Source organism: Eretmochelys imbricata, chromosome 2 (genome assembly GCF_965152235.1).
Source record: "Eretmochelys imbricata isolate rEreImb1 chromosome 2, rEreImb1.hap1, whole genome shotgun sequence".
In the NCBI taxonomy this organism is placed as follows: domain Eukaryota; kingdom Metazoa; phylum Chordata; order Testudines; family Cheloniidae; genus Eretmochelys; species Eretmochelys imbricata.
In genome coordinates this window covers 190,294,076-190,314,202 of record NC_135573.1, presented here as the reverse complement: position 1 = coordinate 190,314,202, position 20,127 = coordinate 190,294,076, and the positions used below count along the sequence as shown (strand labels likewise).

At 42.0% G+C, this 20,127-nt stretch overlaps 1 protein-coding gene across 3 annotated transcripts in view; it reads left to right on the top strand.

Annotated features, from left to right (window-relative positions):
- Window positions 1-20,127, top strand: part of TMEM108 (transmembrane protein 108) — a 393,284-nt gene that overhangs the window by 98,420 nt on the left and 274,737 nt on the right. For all 3 annotated transcript variants that reach the window (XM_077811158.1, XM_077811157.1, XM_077811156.1), the window contains exon 3: window positions 15,313-15,392. The gene's annotated coding sequence lies outside the window, so the exon portion shown is untranslated. The remainder of the gene's footprint in view (window positions 1-15,312; window positions 15,393-20,127) is intronic.

The following is a 20,127-nucleotide window of genomic DNA, read 5'->3' as shown; positions in this document are numbered from 1 at the left end:
GTTTTTCATTGAAAGTCTTGGGATGGAGCAAGGCTAGACAATTGAGCCTTGTGTTACATCACTGGCTAGCCAGGGAGGGGTGACAATTCCTTCCTGCTTGCATGGGCTGTCACAGAGACATATCATTCCTTGGTGACCGACTTTTACTTCAAGACCATAAAACAAACTTTCAATATAGTTACATTATTCCTTAAATATTACCTGTACATACATCTCACAATGATTGAGTCTTGACAAGCTACAAGCTTGCGGTTAATACCTTACATATTACTCTTTTTGGATAAATATCTTGCAAGACGTGTTTGGTGTAGTGAGTTTGTCAGGTCTGAGGGGAGAGTTGTTTTCCAAGGGACCTCTCTGTCAGTCTATTACTACCACTGCAGATGGAAAATGCACACGGGCTGATCTTGACAATTCTATAGTGTCTTGCTTATGGGTCAAGAAACTGTTTTCTAATGCTGTGGCTTTGCTCAGCCACAATGTCATGATAAATTAAAGGCTAGCAGACAGATGGAGATCAAAGGCTAGCAAACAAAGCTTGAAACAGCAACATTCAGAAAGTGTTTGTTTTTTTAATGGTGGAAATGCATTTTTGGAAGTGTAGGTGCACAGAATATGCCCAATGAGCATCTGTGAGGAGTTTGGGATCACAGTTTGTCTTTAATCAAGGACTGAATTTGGTATTGCCCCCTCTTTCACACCATTTGAAAGCATGGATGTCTCTAGAGCAATTGGCATCTTTCGCTAACTGCATGTCTTTTGCCTGAAACCAGTGTTTGTGGCCTGGGCTGCCAAGTAAGTGTGGGTTCTTTGGGTTTTTGTATGTTTGTTTTTTTAAACAGATTAGTGGCTGCCATAGCAATCCCATCCTTAGTTTAAGGTTTGACACAAGGCTTAGGAGCTGGGGGGGAATAGTTGAAAATTGTAAAATTTTTTGTAAGGAATGTAATTCTTTCATGAACAGAATTATCACACAAGATTTGATTGATGCAGTTGGATTAAGGCAGCATGCTGTATGCTAATGCAATGTTGGCTTGCATATTAACAAATACCCAAGGAAGAGACACATTGTAATGTAATTTGTCATAAATATAAAGGGAAGGGTAAACCCCTTTAAAATCCCTCCTGGCCAGAGGAAAAATCCTCTCACCTGTAAAGGGTTAAGAAGCTAAAGGTAACCTCGCTGGCACCTGACCAAAATGACCAATGAGGAGACAAGATACTTTCAAAAGCTGGGAGGAGGGAGAGAAACAAAGGGTCTGTGTCTGTCTATATGCTGCTCTTGCCGGGGATAGACCAGGAATGGAGTCTTAGAACTTTTAGTAAGTAATCTAGCGAGGTATGCGTTAGATTATGATTTCTTTAAATGGCTCAGAAAAGAATTGTGCTGAATAGAATGACTATTTCTGTCTGTGTGTCTTTTTTTGTAACTTAAGGTTTTGCCTAGAGGGATTCTCTATGTTTTGAATCTAATTACCCCGTAAGGTATCTACCATCCTGATTTTACAGGGGTGATTCCTTTAAGAAAATCATCCTACGAGACTTCAGTACACTGTTTTGAGGATGCATGTTCTCAGGACTATGTTCCTGACAACAAGATAAGGATGTAGTTAAGTGGTATTTATCCATACCATAAGTTTAGCACACAGTTCAGGTCTTTCTAATTACGAGCTTCAGGAGTGAGTCAGCATGGAAACCAAACTGCCATCCTCCCTCTGAAGAAAATTTTTCAGGTTCGGGCAGATGCCACTGTGCACCAATGTGGACACTCTTGCTGCTGTGCTTGTGGAGTTTCTCCTGGCCTTCGCATAGACTAACTCAAATTGAAGCATCAACACTCCACCCTATCTGCCATTCCAATTAATGACTGCACTGTACACGTTTTGAAGGGTTTTATGTTTATACCTTGCTTGCTCTCTCTGAGACTTACTCTCATGGAGCTCATTATAGCAAAGTCTTGCCATTTTTATCATAACTCCAGAGATTTTGGGGGGTGCTTTTCCGGGTGCTCCTGGAAACAGGATGAAAAGCTGCCACCCCACAGATTTTCCCTTATTGGAAATGGCCACCATCTTCTATTACTGTCAGTAAGACTGAAGCCAGCAAGGAAGTGAATGGGGAGAGCAGGAGGCAGATTTAGGGGTTGCAGTGTAATGTGGTATAGTAAGTTTGAGGGGGCAGGAAGGCAGGCTGAGGGTGCAGAGGATAGTGATGGGGGTGGGATATTGAGGGCATGAAATGGCAGCTTCTCCAGCCTGGGGGAGTGGTGGGTAAGGGGCATCCCTTCTCATCAGCCGGGGGAAGGCAGTGTTGCCAACTCTCACAAACTGATTGTGAGTCATGGGATTTTGGCACCTGCAGGAGGAATTGGCATGATGGTATGGAAAAGCTCCTCTGATCCTGTGATTTTTTTTTCAGGGCTTGGAATCTAGGCAGAGCACTGTGTAATGCTGAGGATGCAGGCCTTCCTGGCCACCGAGCCCTGCCTTTATATATGGGCCTATAGCAGACAGAGGGTCCTGATGCCAGGGAGGGAGGAGTTTGGGAAGTTGTGCTGGCTTGGACCCATGCAGAGGAGAAGCCTGGGGGAGGTTGGGGTGGAAGCGAGTGGCTCTAATAGGTCTGAGGTAGAGAAGTCCCAGGGCAGCAGGAACCAGAGAAGTGGGTCAAATAGGAGGGGAACTGCCATCCATTTATCTTAGCTGTGAGGAGATGGTAAGTAGTCTCCATCTGAGCAGCCAGGAGAGGTGTGCATTTTTGTGTGCGTTAAGGACTCTTTAAACAAAAGTTCTCCCTTTGTCTCCATCTGTCTTTCACACAGGCAAAGGAACAGAGGGGAATTTAAAGAGTCAAGAAAAACATGATTTAAAAAAAACCCTCATGATTTTGGGAGCCAGTCTCATGATTGTTGGAGGGTCTCAGCCATGATTTTTGATCTCTTGAGGTTGGCAGTACTAGGGCATACTATGACAATTTTGATAGTCCATTCATACCAACCCAGACATGTCTGTGTGACTCACTCCCAGTCACTTCATCACTTATTCTCTTGTCTTGGGAAAGAGATTAACCCCTTCATACCAAGTGGGTAACAAAACGCAAGTGAGTGGGAAAACTGAGTCACACACACACACAAATAATCCAGAAATTCCTCATGTCCTCCACACTTGCTTATACTTGTCCTTCTTAAGTGTTATTCTGATGATGGATCTGTTCTTTTAGAGGACAACTGTACAGTAGGTATAGAGAATATTTTAAAACTATAATGCACATAATTATCTGTAGAAGACACAACACAACCACGGTACGGACCTTTGAATCACTTCCATCTGCCACAGTGAGAAGTGGATTTGAAGCCAGACAGAAAAGAGCCTGAACCTCTCTGGGAATTGTTTATTTTCATGCATGAAGGGCACCCAACAGAATAAGGACCTTGCTTTTGAAACCAGGTTTTTTGTTTTTCCAGGAGCTGACTCATTGCACCCTGTGCCCTGTATCTTCCAAATATAAATGTTCAAACAATTCAGAAACATCTCAGCACAACACAATGAAACAAAGTAACTTACTGAAATGGGCTGTATAGCCAGCAGCCATTCTGGGAAAATACTCAAGAAGCAGGCAGTTTTAGAAAGCCATTTAAAAATATCCATAATGAAATGGAGTTAGTTGTTACACTGCATGAAAGAACAGTGAGACCTAGGCTATGTCTACACAAGTACTACAGCAGCACATCTGAAGCACTGCAGCTACACTGCTGTAGCGTAGATGCTCTCCACAGAGATGGAAGGGGTTTTTCCTGTCACTGGTGGTACTACATTACATACACATATTCCCTCTTCACCTGCACCCACATTTGCCCCAGGTTTGTTGCACCACTGTAGTGATATTGCAAAATGAAATGTTTCAGAGTAGCAGCCGGGTTAGTCTGTATCCACGAAAAGAACAGGAGGACTTGTGGCACCTTAGAGACTAACAAATTTATTGGAGCATAAGCTTTCGTGAGCTACAGCTCACTTCATCGGATGCATGCAGTGGAAAATACAGGGGGGAGATTTTATATACACAGAGAACATGAAACAATGGGTGTTACCATACACACTGTAACGAGAGTGATCAGGTAAGGTGAGCTATTGCTAGCAGGAGAGAAAAAAACAGTCTGGGAGTGGATGTGTCATTACACAAAGTAAAACTATTTCCCCATGTTTATTCCCTTCCCCCCACTGTTCCTCACATGTTCTTGTCAACTACTGGAAATGGCCCACCTTGATTATCACTACAAACTATCTTTTTTTTCTCCTGCTGGTAATAGCTCACCTTAAATGATCACTCTTGTTACAGTGTGTATGGTAACACCCAATTGTTTGATGTTCTCTGTGTATATAAAATCTCCCCTCTGTATTTTCCACTGCATGCATCCGATGAAGTGAGCTGTAGCTCACAAAAGCTTATGCTCAACTAAATTTGTTAGTCTCTAAGGTGCCACAAGTAAAAGGAAATGTTACTGAGATGAAATTTTCAGCTGGAGGCTACTGTAATAATCATTAATTAAAATAATGGAAAAACAGAGATAATGAACCCAACTGCCCTCTTACATCTAGGTAACCAGAATTCTTTTTCTCAACTAATCAGTAACTCATAGGCCCAAAGCTGCACTCCTGTCACAGGTCAAACATCCATTCAGGATGCTGTTATTTTCCTCAAAGAATGTTGCAGAAGTTGAAGACCAGAGATTGTGCATTAATTGTCAGCTTATTTACTGCTTTCTGTTTGTCCATGGTTTTTTGTTTTGTTTTTGAGCTGGACGAGGCTTCAGAATTGCCAGAGTTTGACCTCTTTGGGAGAGGCATTAAAGATCCTGCTCAATAAAGAGCAAAGGCATTCACTCCATTGGCTTTAAATCAGCCACAAGGGCAAGAATCCATTTTACAAGTAGATGAGTGGAGCTTGTGCATGTGCAACTAGCAGATATGATTATCATAGAATATCAGGGTTGGAAGAAACCTCAGGAAGTCATCTAGTCCAACCCCCTGCTCAAAGCAGGACCAATCCCCAACTAAATCATCCCAGCCAGGGCTTTGTCAAGCTTGAACTTAAAAACCTCTAAGGAAAGAGATTCCACACCTCCCTAGGTAACCCATTCCAGTGCTTCACCACCTCCTAGTGAAAAAGTTTTTCCTAATATCCAACCTAAACTTCCTCTATTGCAACTTGAGAACATTACTCCTTGTTCTGTCATCTGGTACCACTGAGAACAGTCTAGATCCATCCTCTTTGCAACCCCCTTTCAGGTAGTTGAAAGCAGCTATCAAATCCCCCCTCGTTCTTCTCTTCTGCCATCTAAACAATCCCAGTTCTTTCAGCTTCTCCTCATAAGTCATGTGCTCCAGCCCCCTAATCATTTTTGCTGCCCTTTGCTGGACTCTTTCCAATTTTTCCACAACTTTTTTGTAGTGTGGGGCCCAAAACTGGACACAGTACTCCAGATGAGGCCTCAGCACTGCCGAATATAGGGGAATGATCATGTCCCGCGATCTGCTGGCAAAGCTTCTACTTATACAGCCCAAAATGCCTTTAGCCTTCTTGGCAACAAGAGCACACTGTTGACTCATATCCACCTTCTCGTCCATTCTACCCCCTAGGTCCTTTTCTGCAGAACTGCTGCTTTGCCGCTCGATCCCTAGTTTGTAGCAGTGCATGGAATTCTTCTGTCCTAAGTACAGCACTCTGCACTTGTCCTTGTTGAACCTCATCAGATTTCTTTTGGCCCAATCCTCTAATTTGTCTAGGGCCCTCTGTATCCTATCCCTACCCTCCAGCGTATCTACCACTCCTCTCAGTTTAGTGTCATCTGCAAACTTGCTGAGGGTGCAATCCACACCATCCTCCAGATCGTTAATGAAGATACTGAACAAAACTGGCCCCAGGACCAGCCCTTGGGGCACTCCACTTGATACCAGCTGCCAAATAGACATGGAGCCATTGATCACTACCCCTTGAGCCTGACAATCTAGCCAGCTTTCTATCCACTGTGACAAAGCTCTGTCCTTGTCTCCATGGGTCCTGCGTTTCCTGGCAGATTTCACTAGCCTCAGAGGCTCATTGTGACCCTCCACATAATCCTTCTCTGTCTAGAGACAAGGGTCACAGTCTACTGAGCCATTTTCATCATAAGCCAGCAAGGGAGGTGAGGAGAAGCTATCCTCCCTTTCATAGTCTCTGTTGTCTCCCAGTCTCAGTGATTAATCGGTGGGGGAGGGGGAGCAAAGGGGGGAGCCTGGGCCCACCCTCTACTCTGGGCTCCAGCCCAGGGCCCCCAATAGTATCAGCTGTGGTAGCTGACCTTTTAGAAACATGACACGTACAATTCCCTGGGCTACTTCCCCACAGCAGCCCCCACTTCCTCAAGCTCTGCTTCACCCTTACCTCAAGGCCTCCTTTCTTGTGCCTGATATGGTGTGTACTGCTCAGTCTCTCCAACAGCACAACTTCCTCCCACAGCTCCTGACATCCACACCACCTGACTGGGAGGCTTTTAACTAGTTTCAGCCAGCCCCTGATTGGCTTCAGGTGTCCCAATCAACCTAGCATTCTCCCTGCCTTCTGGAAAGTTCTTAATTGGCCCCAGGTATCTTAATTGACCTGAAGCAGCTGCCATTTAACTTATCCTGGTACCAGGGATTTGTTTAGCCTGGAGCTAATATATCTATCTCCCACTACTTTTCTATAGCCATCTGGCCTTGCACTGTCTCACCTCCTTATAGTCCATTCATTCAGCCCATACTTCTTTAACTTGCTGGCAAGAATACTGTGGGAGCCTGTATCAAAAGCTTTGCTAAAGTCAAGGAATAACATGTCCACTGCTTTCCCCTCATCCACAGAGCCAGTTATCTCGTCATAGAAGGCAATTAGGTTAGTCAGGCATGACTTGCTTTTGGTGAATCCATGCTGACTGTTCCTGATCACTTTCCTCAACTCTAAGCGCTTCAAAATTGATTCCTTGAGGACCTGCTCCATGATTTTTCCATGGACTGAGGTGAGGCTGACTGGCCTGTAGTTCCCCAGATCCTCTTTCTTCCCTTTTTTAAAGATGGGCACTACATTAGCCTTTTTCCAGTCATCCAGGACTTCCCCTGATTGCCATGAGTTTTCAAAGATAATCAGCAATGGCTCTGCAATGACATCCGCCAACTCCTTTAGCACCCTCGGATGCAGCGCATCCAGCCCCATGGACTTGTGCTCGTCCAGCTTTTCTAAATAGTCCTGAACCACTTCTTTCTCCACAGAAGGCTGGTCACCTTCTCCCCATACTGTGCTGCCCAGTGCAGCAGTCTGGGAGCTGACCTTGTTCTTGAAGCCTGAGGCATAAAAAGCATTGAATACATTAGTTTTTTCCACATCCTCTGTTGGTAGGTTGCCTCCCCCATTCAGTAAGTGGCCCTTTTCCTTGACCTTCTTCTTGTTGCTAACATACCTGTAGAAACCCTTCTTGTTCCTCTTACCATCCCTTGCTAGCTGCAACTCCAAGTGTGATCTGGCCTTCCTGATTTCACTCCTGCATGCCTGAGCAATATTTTTATACTCCTCCCTGGTCATTTGTAAGCTTCTTTTTTGTATTTAAGATCAGCAAGGATTTCACTGTTAAGCCAAGCTGGTCGCCTGCCATATTTACTATTCTTTCTATACATCAGGATGGTTTGTTCCTGCAACCTCAATAAGGATTCTTTAAAATACAGCCAGCTCTCCTGGACTCCTTTCCCCCTCATGTTATTCTCCCAGGGGATCCTGCCCATCAGTTCCCTGAGAGAGTCAAAGTCTGCTTTTCTGAAGTCCAGGGTCCGTATTCTGCTGCTCTTCTTTCTTCCTTATATGAGGATCCCATCCACTTTCGCTTCCCCTACTAATTTTTCCCTGTTTGTGAGCAGCAGGTCAAGAAGAGCTCTGCCCCAAGTTGGTTCCTCCAGCACTTGCACCAGGAAATTGTCCCCTACACTTTCCAAAAACTTCCTGGATTGTCTGTGCACCGCTGTATTGCTCTCCAGCAGATATTGGGATGATTGAAGTCCCGCATGAGAACCAGGGCCTGTGATCTAGTAACTTCTGTTAGTTGCCTGAAGAAAGCCTCGTCCACCTCATCCCCCTGGTCTATAGCAGACTCCCATCGTGACATCACCCTTGTTGCTCACACTTCTGAACTTAATCCAGAGACTCAGGTTTTTCTGCAGCTCTGAGCAGTCATACTGCTCTCTTACATACAATGCAGCTCCCCCACCTTTTCTGCCCTGCCTGTCCTTCCTGAACAGTTTATATCCATCCATGACAGTACTCCAGTCATGTGAGTTATCCCACCAATTATGCAACTATATGAAACTCAATTAGAGAATATGGAGCATTTTTTCCTACAGTTTTCAGACTGCTTCAGACTGAGAGATGGCTGTATCCCCAGTTTCCATAATATTATGAAAGCCTCTCCCCGACTCAGGAGCCTGGTGAGTTTTTGCCTTGGCTAATTATTGCAGTTTAAGATCACTAGATAATAAACAATAACCAGAGAAACTAGTGTTAACTCATCTGCATCAGTGGTGCACTGAGGTAACTAGTTTTTTGGGAAACAACAGCATCCTTAGCTGTTAACTTTTCTATCCATGACCAAGATGAATCTTGATCTTGACTTGCATCCGACGAACACTCGGTGACACATGGGGTGTGAATCATTGCAATGTGTGGGCTAGAGTATTGATTTTTACTAAATGCAGTGACCTTGACATCTGAGATTTGAGTTCTTAATGGAAAACTCTTAATAAATGCACATCCTCTTTTTATTCTTGGTCCCCTAAAAATAAATGGCATGGTCTTCAGCATTCTGTTTCCTGTAGCCAATCACAGGTTTCTATGTCAAATCTAATACTACTTCATCTCAGGGGCCAGTTCTGCCCTCATTTGCATGAGGGCAGTTTCCTTTGATTTCAGCAGATGTTACACCAAAGCAAATGAAGATCAAAGTGTGGCATTGGTATCTCTAATTCCTTTGGTTGTGGGAGAGAACAGGTTCATGAAATTCCAGTTTTTAAATTAGTACGATTACAAACACCTCAGGAATGAAGGTTGTTCATAACTTTGAAACGTTCATAACTCTGAACAAAATGTTATGGTTATTCTTTTCAAAGTTTACAACTTAACATTGACTTAATACAGGTTTGCAACTTTATTATGCAGAAGAAAAATGCTGCTTTCCCTTTATTGTTTTAGGAGTCTACATTTAACACAGTACTGTACTGTATTTGCTTTTTTCCCTTCCCTGTTTCTGCTGCTGCCTGGCTGTGTACTTCCGGTTCCAAATGAGGTGTGTGGTTGACTGGTCAGTTCATAACTCTGAGGTTCTACTGTAATCTCACCACAAGAACATTAACATCATTTGAGACCTATCACTGCTTACTGTTATCTGCAGAGGGATTGTTAATGACTAGCGATGTAGTAATCCACATGATTAGGCCTAATGCTGTTCTTCTTAAGGGGCTTGTTTTGGGAACATATCAGCTTACTGCCTTTATCTGAGACCAGGAAAAAAAGCTCTTGAATCTTTTGTGTGGATTTGCCAAAGGAAGCCAGGATCTACTGACCTTTAGGGCATGCTGTATGACATGTCCCACGTTTTCCAGTGAGTGAGGTTGAAAAGTTGTGAAATGGAGAGGAATGAAGTTTGTATGGGTGCACTGAAGGATTTCTGACCTATCAAGTGTCTGCTTGCATTTTAATTAACTGTACAGTGTCTAAAGGCCAGGACAGGCATTTCCTATACATTTGGAAAATGAATGACTAAAATGATGAAAAGAGCATAACATAAAAGTCACTAGACATAAGATCACAGAGTTGTCCTCTGCTATGTCTTTGGTTTTTCTTTTCCTGGAAGCTGCACCATCTCAAACTGTGATCTCAGCCAGGCACACAAGCTAAGTTCACATATAAAAAAAATGGCTGTAATGATCCAAAACACATCAGTGGTAATACTGCAAGAGTGGTATTGGACCATTGCTGTAGAATAGGATAGCTAGTTTGCTTTATCACAATATTTGAGATTTTTCAAGACCAGCTTGTGAGCTTGTGCTTTTGTTAGTATTTAGTTATCCTTACAGGGTCTTGTTACCTGGTTTCCACATAGTGGCTATATGAATAGGAGCCTGATTCAAAGCCCCGTGAAGTCAATATGAGTTTTCCCACTGACTTCAGTGGGCTTTGGATCAAGATCTTGATGATCAGGGTCTTGATGATCAGGGTCCCTGTTCAAGTCTATGGGTGGAGAGAATCCATGCAGGACAGATGTGGGTTGGAAGCATGGAAAGGGATGGAAGCACCAACTCTATGACATTGTCTTTGCTATCCCAGACTGTGTAGGAGCCCCTGCCATGGTACATGTTGGGTATGGGCAGGTGAGACAGGACAGGAAAGGGCAGAGCTTGTGAGAGGGAGCTACTCTGTGTGACTGCCCCCCTTGGTTTTCCCCATTATAATGTAGTATTGACACAGCTTGGATTATCTTATGTGGTGAACAGCTCTGCAGTGTGAATCCCCCATTGTTCGGGGACAACAGTAATTGGAAACTATGTGGAAGCACAGTCCCTGAAGAAAGTGCCTTAAGGATCAAACTCTGTGTATCCGTTTATTTAGAAAGCCAAGTCATTTTAGTTGATATATTACATTTTAATGCATTACTTAAAATATGGTTCATGTTCTAAAATTAAACAGCCTGGGGTTATCATAAAATAGGAGATAAAATATTCATTTCTTTATAATTACAGAGCGTATGGATTAAATATAAAAGGTTGAAACCTAGTAGTGCTGGATTTGGAAAGAAGTTGTATTATAAGGATAGAAGTGACCACATGAATAGTTTCAAAATTAATAATGTGCTCTAGAGTAGAGTATATAAAGTGCTCCCTCTAATTTTAATACGTGTGTTGTGTATTCAACTTTTTTCTTTTTAACAAATAAACTAGCAAAGTCCTTTAACTGAGTAATAGCATCACCTTAAAGGAAAATTCCTTGTGACATGGACATTGGAGTTAACACAATTCAAATATATAATATACATTTAAAATATGGCAATTTTACAAAAATATTACAACAGATGTCCAGGGAGCAAATGCTGTACAAAACCAAAAAGAAAAAGGATTCAGAGTAACAGCTGTGTTAGTCTGTATTCGCAAAAAGAAAAGGAGTACTTGTGGCACATTAGCGAATAACCAAGTTATTTGAGCATAAGCTTCCGTGAGCTACAGCTCACTTCATCGGATGCATACTGTGGAAAGTATAGAAGATTTTTATACACACAAAGCATGAAAAAAATGGGTGTTTACCACTACAAAGTGTTCTCCCCCCACCCTACTCTCCTGCTGGTAATAGCTTATCTAAAGTGATCACTCTCCTTACAATGTGTATGATCATCAAGGTGGGCCATTTCCAGCACAAATCCAGGGTTTAACAAGAACATCTGGGGGGGGGGGTGTAGGAAAAAACAAGGGGAAATAGGCTTGAATAGAGACTGGGAGTGGCTAAGTCATTATGCAAGGTAACTTAAGTTAATTCTATCCAATTTGCAAATGAATTCCAATTCAACAGTCTCTCGCTGGAGTCTGGTTTTGAAGTTTTTTTGTTGTAATATCGCAACTTTCAATCTCTCTGGTCACACGATTACAGACATGAAGTGTTCGACTGCTGATTTGTGTCCATTTATTCTTTTATGTAGAGACTGTCCAGTTTGACCAATGTACATGGCAGAGGGGCATTGCTGGCACATGATGGCATATATAACATTGGTAGATGTGCAGATGAACGAGCCTCTGATCATGTGGCTGATGTTATTAGGCCCTGTGATGGTGTCCCCTGAATAGATGTGGGCACAGTTGGCAACGGGCTTTGTTGCAAGGATAGGTTCCTGGGTTAGTGGTTCTGTTGTGTGGTATGTGGCTGTTGGTGAGTATTTGCTTCAGGTTGGGGGGCTGTCTGTAGGCAAGGACTGGCCTGTCTCCCAAGATTTGAGAGAGTGTTGGGTCATCCTTCAGGATAGGTTGTAGATCCTTAATAATGCATTGGAGGGGTTTTAGTTGGGGGCTGAAGGTGACGGCTAGTGGCGTTCTGTTATTTTCTGTGTTAGGCCTGTCCTGTAGTAGGTGACTTCTGGGAACTCTTCTGGCTCTATCAATCTGTTTCTTCACTTCCGCAGGTGGGTACTGTAGTTGTAAGAATGCTTGATAGAGCTCTTGTAGGTGTTTGTCTCTGTCTGAGGGGTTGGAGCAAATGCGGTTGTATTGCAGAGCTTGGCTGTAGACAATGGATTGTGTGGTGTGGTCAGGGTGAAAGCTGGAGGCATGTAGGTAGGAATAGCAGTCAGTAGGTTTCCGGTATAGGGTGGTGTTTCTGTGAGCATTGTTTATTACCACGGTAGTGTCCAGGAAGTGGATCTCTTGTGTGGACTAGACCAGGCTGAGGTTGATGGTGGGATGGAAATTGTTGAAATCATGGTGGAATTCCTCAAGGGCTTCTTTTCCATGGGTCCAAATGATGAAGATGTCATCAATATAGCGCAAGTAGAGTAGGGGCGTTAGGGGACGAGAGCTGAGGAAGCGTTGTTCTAAGTCAGCCATAAAAATGTTGGTATACTGTGGGGACATGCGGGTACCCATAGCAGTGCTGCTGATTTGAAGGTATACATTGTCCCCACATGTAAAATAGTTATGGGTAAGGACAAAGTCAAAGTTCAGCCACCAGGTTAGCCGTGACATTATCGGGGATAGTGTTCTTGATGGCTTGTAGTCCATCTTTGTGTGGACTGTTGGTGTAGAGGGCTTCTACATCCATAGTGGCCAGGATGGTGTTATCAGGAAGATCACTGATGGATTGTAGTTTCCTCAGAAAGTCAGAGGTGTCTCGAAGGTAGCTGGGAGCACAGGTAGTGTAGGACCTGAGGAGGGAGTCTACATAGCCAGACAGTCCTGCTGTCAGGGTGCCAAGGCCTGAGATGATGGGGCGCCCAGGATTTCCAGGTTTATGGATCTTGGGTAGTAGATAGAATACCCCAGGTCGGGGTTCCAGGGGTGTGTCTGTGCGGATTTGATCTTGTGCTTTTTCAGGGAGTTTCTTGAGCAAGTGCTGTAGTTTCTTTTGGTAACTCTCAGTGGGATCAGAGGGTAATGGCTTGTAGAAAGAGGTGTTGGAGAGCTGCCAAGCAGCCTCTGGTTCATATTCCGACCTATCCATGATGACAACAGCACCTCCTTTGTCAGCCTTTTTGATTATGTCGTCAGAGTTGTTTGAGGCTGTGGATGGCATTGTGTTCTGCACGGCTGAGGTTATGGGGCAAGTGATGCTGCTTTTCCACAATTTCAGCCTGTGCACGTCGGCGGAAGCACTCTGTGTAGAAGTCCAGTCTGCTGTCTCGACCTTCAGGAGGAGTCCACCTAGAATCCTTCTTTTTGCAGTGTTGGTAGGGAGGTCTCTGTGGATTAGTATGTTGTTCAGAGGTGTGTTGGAAATATTCCTTGAGTCGGAGACGTTGAAAATAGGATTCTAGGTCACCACAGAACTGTATCATGTTTGTGGGGGTGGAGGAGCAGAAGGAGAGGCCCCGAGATAGCCCAGCAGAAGCAGCTGTCCTAAGGGTATAGTTGGATAGGTTAACAATATTGCTGGGTGGGCTGAGGGAACCATTGCTGTGGTCCCTTGTGGCATGTAGTAGTTTAGAAAGTGTAGTGACCTTTTTCTTTTGTAGAGAAGCAAAGTGTGTGTTGTAAATGGCTTGTCTAGTTTTAGTAAAGTCCAGCCACGAGGAAGTTTGTGTGGAAGGTTGTTTTTTTATGAGAGTATCCATTTTTGAGATCTCATTCTTTATCTTTCCCTGTTTGCTGTAGAGGATGTTGATCAGGTGGTTCCGCCAAACACATTCTAGGTCGATCTGCTGTTAGGATGACCAGATAGCAAGTGTAAAAAAATCGGGACAGGAAGTGTGTGTGTGTGTGTGGGGGGGGGGGTAAGAGGTACCTATATAAGAAAAAGCCCCCCAAAACAGGACTATAAAAATCAGGACGTCTGGTAACCCTATCTGTTGTAGTTGCAAAGAGTCCTGTGGCACCTTATAGACTAACAGACGTAAGGGAGCATAAGCTTTTGTGGGTGAATACCCACTTCGGTGGTTGCATGTAGTGGAAATTTCCAGAGGCAGGTATAAATATGCAAGCAAGAATCAGGGTAGGGATAACGAGGTTAGTTCAATCAGGGAGGATGAGGCCCTCTTCTAGCAGAAGAGGTATGAACACCAAGGGAGGAGAAACTGCTTTTGTAGTTGGCTAGCCATTCAGTCTTTGTTTAATCCTGAGCTGATAGTGTGAAATTTGCAAATGAACTGAAGCTCTGCAGTTTCTCTTTGAAGTCTGGTCCTGAAGTTTTTTGCTGCAGGATGGCTACCTTTAAATCTGCTATTGTGTGTCCAGGGAGGTTGAAGTGTTCTACAGGTTTTTGTATATTGCCTATCTGCTGTGTTATTCCACATATGTTTTTGAGGCCATAAACAGGCCAGTAATCTGTGCCAAGTGACACTGTCACACCTTCCTGATAGACCTCTGCACCTGTTTATCAGGCATCTTAGAGATCTAGATTATGGTCAGAATGTGCAGCTGGGAGCTACAATGGTCAGACAATGTTATGAAAGAACATAGGAACTGCTCACCTTTAAACTAGGGACAGCTTGGTTGTAGCTATGATTTACTAGCAAACACTGTGGCTCTGAGGTTCACAGAGCTGATGGCCTTTGGAATGTAGGTTTCTGATCTCTAGGTGACTGTAAAAAAATTATAACATGATGTTAAATTGGAAAAGATAATATTAGAAACCAATTCAGATACCACTTATAATGGAGGTTATAACAGCACCTACAGTTATAGACAAAGACAACAAATCAAAACACATGTAAATATAACCCCAATTCTAACTCCTGCAGTGGTCATAAAAGAAAGGGATAAACTCAGAAAAGCATAAAGAAACATTCTGTAATTTCCCATTTATGTCCTACTCTGCAGCTGCATATTTTTTCCAAATCTCTCTGGGACAGATTAACACTTTGCTACAACAAACAAATAGAGATGGTAACAAGTCTTAAAGTCACATTCCTAAATGAAAACAGATTCCCTCCCCTTCTCAGCAAATGATCAGGGATCAGGTTCTGTTGTACCTTTGCGATGTTGGTGCAATTGTATGTTCACATTGGAGGTGCCTGGGATGGTTATCACTCAGTGCCTTTGAGATATTTTATTCTTTTTTCTCCTTTAGTAACTGGTGTCAAAGCTGCTGGGTCAATTTTGTATCCTCCATTTCAGAGGAGATGACTTGAGCCCTCCCGTGAGGTCCAGGTAAGTGCTCACCTATTACTGTATGATTTTAGTGGGGACTTTACCTACAGTAGATCTTTCTCATTGTATTATTATTACTTTATTCTTTTTACAGAACCCAAAAGTATGCTAGGTTTTTATAGAACAGACAGATATGGTCCCTCTCCCAAGGGGGCCTTCGTTTGTAAGATATCTTGTCTTCAGTGAGGTTCTGAATGGGCACAAGGTCCCACACTAGCAGATCCAGTTACAGGATAATGGCCTCACTTTAAATATGGTGCAATCAGTTAGGGATTGGGATAGGATGAGGAAGGTCAAAAGATAGAGCAATATGGTTACTCAGTTTAACCATCTTAGTGGTTCAATCAAGTGGGATTTTTTAATGGTCTCAGTTCTTCTTGCGATGAGGTATCCAGCCAATTGCATTCATGCAGCCTCTGTTCACTTCAGTAAGCGTTACATGTCTGCAAATAATGGGATGGTCAAGCCTCTAATGATTTATTATACCTTTGCATGAGTTTAATTTTTTTAATTAAAAAATTCAGTTTAAAGAAAGAAGTTTAAAAAGTTAAAAAGTTTTTAAAAAGGAGTAATAGACCTACTGAACTCTGGATCAGTGTCAACTGAGTTAAGCAGGCACAGCAACTAGATTGATTGTAGTGGAACAATCTGCTTATGCTACCAGTAATTTTTATCCTCTCTATATTTTGTACATTAGCTCAACGCTCTTAATACTACCACCAATTGGAGTAAGCTACAGGGAAACTTCTCAGGAGGCTGCTGCTGCAGAGTATCTTTTCGTGTACTAAATAAAGTTTTGTTCCTCCTTTTTTGGAATATTATCTCCATCAGGCAACCGATTTTTGTTCCCTAGAGTGGTCGCTTAATACAGATCTCGCTGTATTTGCTTTGGGCGTTTTAACTAATAGTTGCTATTTTGTGAGCTAAAGCTAAACATCTCACAAACTATCAGATTAAATTATCTTCGAAAAAAACAGATGGAAGTTTTCTATGTAAGCATGAAAATACATAAAAACTTTTAAAGTGTGTATAATATGAAGACAAGTGATCTATTATGTGTGCTTTCAAAATGTTCGAATGCAAGTGGTACAAAAGTTTGGGAAATCTTCTGTGTGTTTGTAGAACTGGGTGGTATTAATCACACCTCATTTGCCTCTCTCCTTTTCTGCTCTTATTATTTACTCCTTTAGAAGTATTGTTTGGAGCTCCCTCCTTTTACAGCTTTTATCTGAGCTGGTTGTCATACCTATGCAAAGCAAAAGCACACAGCCCCATGAGCAACTTGGGGTTAGACTGTGATTCAATATTTAAAGTAAGGGTTGTGGGGTAGGGGTTGCATTTCAAGCTTCAGACAGACCCAGTGAATGTCAGCTGTATACATTTTCCATACTTCTGATGGGGTCTTGCAAACATCATTTCCCACAATAGTTAAAGGATGAAATACTTACAGGCATCACAGGAGTTGGACATCTCAGTATAGCCATGCAGCTTTAAGAAAGCAACTCTGCAAATTTTTTTCCATGGGGAATCATACAGTCTTCATGCTTTCCCATGTGGAGGTCAAAAGCATTTCCAATGAGGACAGTTCTGACTATTTTCACATGATACAGTTTAGAATGCAGGCGCTTGTTTGATGAATTCATATCAGATGGTTACTTGGGTTACTTAGTTAAATTGGGTTACTTAAAATGCAGAATAATTAAAATAATATCAGATGTAGCCCCTTTCAAAGCCTGCTGTTGGCTTCTTTTTTTTGATCTGTCTTGAATTAATGTATTAGCTGAAGTGGAAATAACCAGCTACATTCCACTCAGTTACATGTATCTTTCCATGTCTGACCTTTTACAGTAGTTGGATTTTAATTGTGAGTAGATGTAGACTTTCATAGATTATAAAACCGGGAGGGACCATTGAGATAATCTAGTCTGACTTCTTATATAAGACAGGCCATAGGGTTTCCTTGAATTAATTCTTGTTTGAACTAGAGCATTTTTAGAAGAACGTTCAATTTTGAACAAAAAATTTCTACTGAGAGAATCTACCATGGTAAATTGTTCTCTTGGTGAATCACCCTCACTGTCAAAAATGTGCACCTTATTTTTTAGTTTGAATTTGTCTAGCACAATTCCAACCACTGGATCTTGTTAAACTCTTGTCTGCTAGATTGACGAGCCCTCTATTACCAAATTTCTGTTCCCCATCTACGATTTATGGACTGTGATCAAGTCACCCCTTAAACATTTCTTTGTTAAGCTAAACAAGTTGAGCACCTTAACTAGAAGGCAGGTTTTCCAATCTTTTAATCATTCTTGTGGCTTTCTGGACCCTCTCCAAATTTATCAACATCCATCTTGAATTGTTGACACAAGGACTAGACAGTATTCCAGTAGCAATCTCACCAGTGCCAAATACAGAGGTCTCTACTGGATATTCCTTTATTAGAAACACACCCACTCAGTGATGATTCTCCATTTAGTTAAATTTTGGGATCTATCAACTAGCCAGTTTTTAATCTGTTTAATATGTGCCATGTTGATTTTGTATCATTTTGGTTACTTAATGAAACTATCACGTGGTACCTACCAAGTCAAATGCTTTACAGAAGTCTAAGTATGTCACATCAACATTGTTACCTGTATCAGCCAAATTTTTATTTCGTAATTTTTATTTCCATTTTTTGCCAGGGATAGATGTTAGGCTGACAGGCATATAATTACCTGGGTAATCATGTGTACCTTTTAAAAAATATTGGCACAAAATTAGCTTTCTTCCAGTCCTCTGGACCTTACCCAAGTGATCCAAGACTTCTTTAAAATCAATAAGGCTCCTCAGCCAGCTTTTTAAAAACTATTGGGTGCAAATTATCTGGATCTGCTGATATAAATGGCTAGCTTTAGTAGCTGCTGCTTAACATCTTTCTGAGTTACTGTTGTAATGGAAAATATTTCGTCATTATATTATATGTCTTTTTCCCAAATACAGAACAGAGGTATTGATTGAACACTTCTGACTTCTTTGCATTATTATTGAGAATTCTATTTCCATCTAGTAATGGACCAATACTATTGTTAGGATTTCTTTTGTTCCTAATATACTGAAAAAAACTCCTTATTGTCCTTAACTTGGTAGCCATACATTTCTCATTATATTGTTTCCCTTTGCACTTTTTTTTGGTTACAATTCCTAGCTTTACATTCATTACTATCAATTTCCCCTTTCTTCCATTTTTAAAAACATTCTTATAGATGTTTTCACTTTGCCTATAAGCCAGATTGTTTTCTATCCGGTGTGGCCTTCTTTTTCGATTGTGGGATTGTGACTTTGAGCATCTAATAAAATGTATTGAAACAGTTCCCAATTCTCATTCACTTTTTTCTGGTTTACATTCTTTCTCCACAACTGATCTGACTCAATTTTTTTCTTGTCTTTGTGAAATTGTCCCCCAGCCTATGTTACCTGCCACCCATGAGAGACAGGACATTTGTCATAGAAAAGCCCTGGGACAAGCCAACTCAGGAAGGAGCTCAGGTCAAGGTTTTTGTATTTGTTAAGTACAGTCCTGACTCAAGGCTTTGTTAGTTCAGCTAAGAATAAAGGCAAAGCCTGGGAAGGGGGATACATTTTGTACATTACCTCTTTGTGCACATGTGTGAAACAGTGCTTCATTTAAACTAAGAAAAGTACAGTGCTTATTAATACTACTCTGCCCTAGAGACCAGGACATTTCCTCCTAGCCAGCAGATCAGAGGCAACAAGTTTGACCAGGAATCTCTGATATCATTGGAGATGAGGATCTTTGCCTGATTTATCTATGTGTGTGGATGGATTTGAATCTTTAACATTGTAATCTACAGTGTTGCCAACTTTTGTGATTTTTACCAAGAGTTGGTGTTTTCTTAAAAGCCCAGCTTGTGGAATCATGTTGTTCTGTGGCAGATAATACATTTCTAGACCTCAGGCTAAGAGGTTGCAGAGAAGAGCTGAAAAACGTGACCTGACTGTATCCTAAAGACTCAAAACCCAGAAGATAGAAAAAATGGACCCCAAATTTATTAATTCTTTTAAAATCTCATGATTTTTACATGCCTTTAAATGTTTTGAGGTCTGATATATGATTATTTTTTTTGAATGTTTGGGATTGGCAATACAGAATCTGTCATGAAGAAACCTGTCATGAAGGTGTTTTATCGGCCTTGCCAGCAAAAGGGGCAAAACCGTTTGGTGGTACTCTTCGTTTCTCTGGTTTTCCATTCAAGATGCTCACATCATTCTACAAGTTAAATAAAGTTAAACATTTTTTCTTAAGTCAAGTTTTTCCCATCTTTGAGTAGGCATTTGAAAAGAATGGTATTTCCACAAACATTACTTACTGTGCACCTGATCCTCCCATGTACACCATATAAACTAGAGGGTAGCTGAATGGAAGTGTGCTAAGAGTTATATGAAGTCTAAATAAGGAGAAACAGATCTTCCCCTTGCTCTCTGGTCCGCTGAAGAGAAAGAGGGTTTAAGGAGACTCTTCTCCACTGGTGAAAGTAGTAGGGTGGACTTCTGCCTAACATTGGGTTGATTTTTAGAGAGGTGAGACATCTAGCTAAGTGGAAATGGCCAGGTCTGAGAGCTAGGGTGTGTATCCAGTCCGGCCTGAGTAACCTGGTGTGCCTACCACGGTCGGGTGCAAATGCTAGCCAAGAATGCAAACAGCTCCTGTTGAAGTAGCAACAAAGTGCATTAT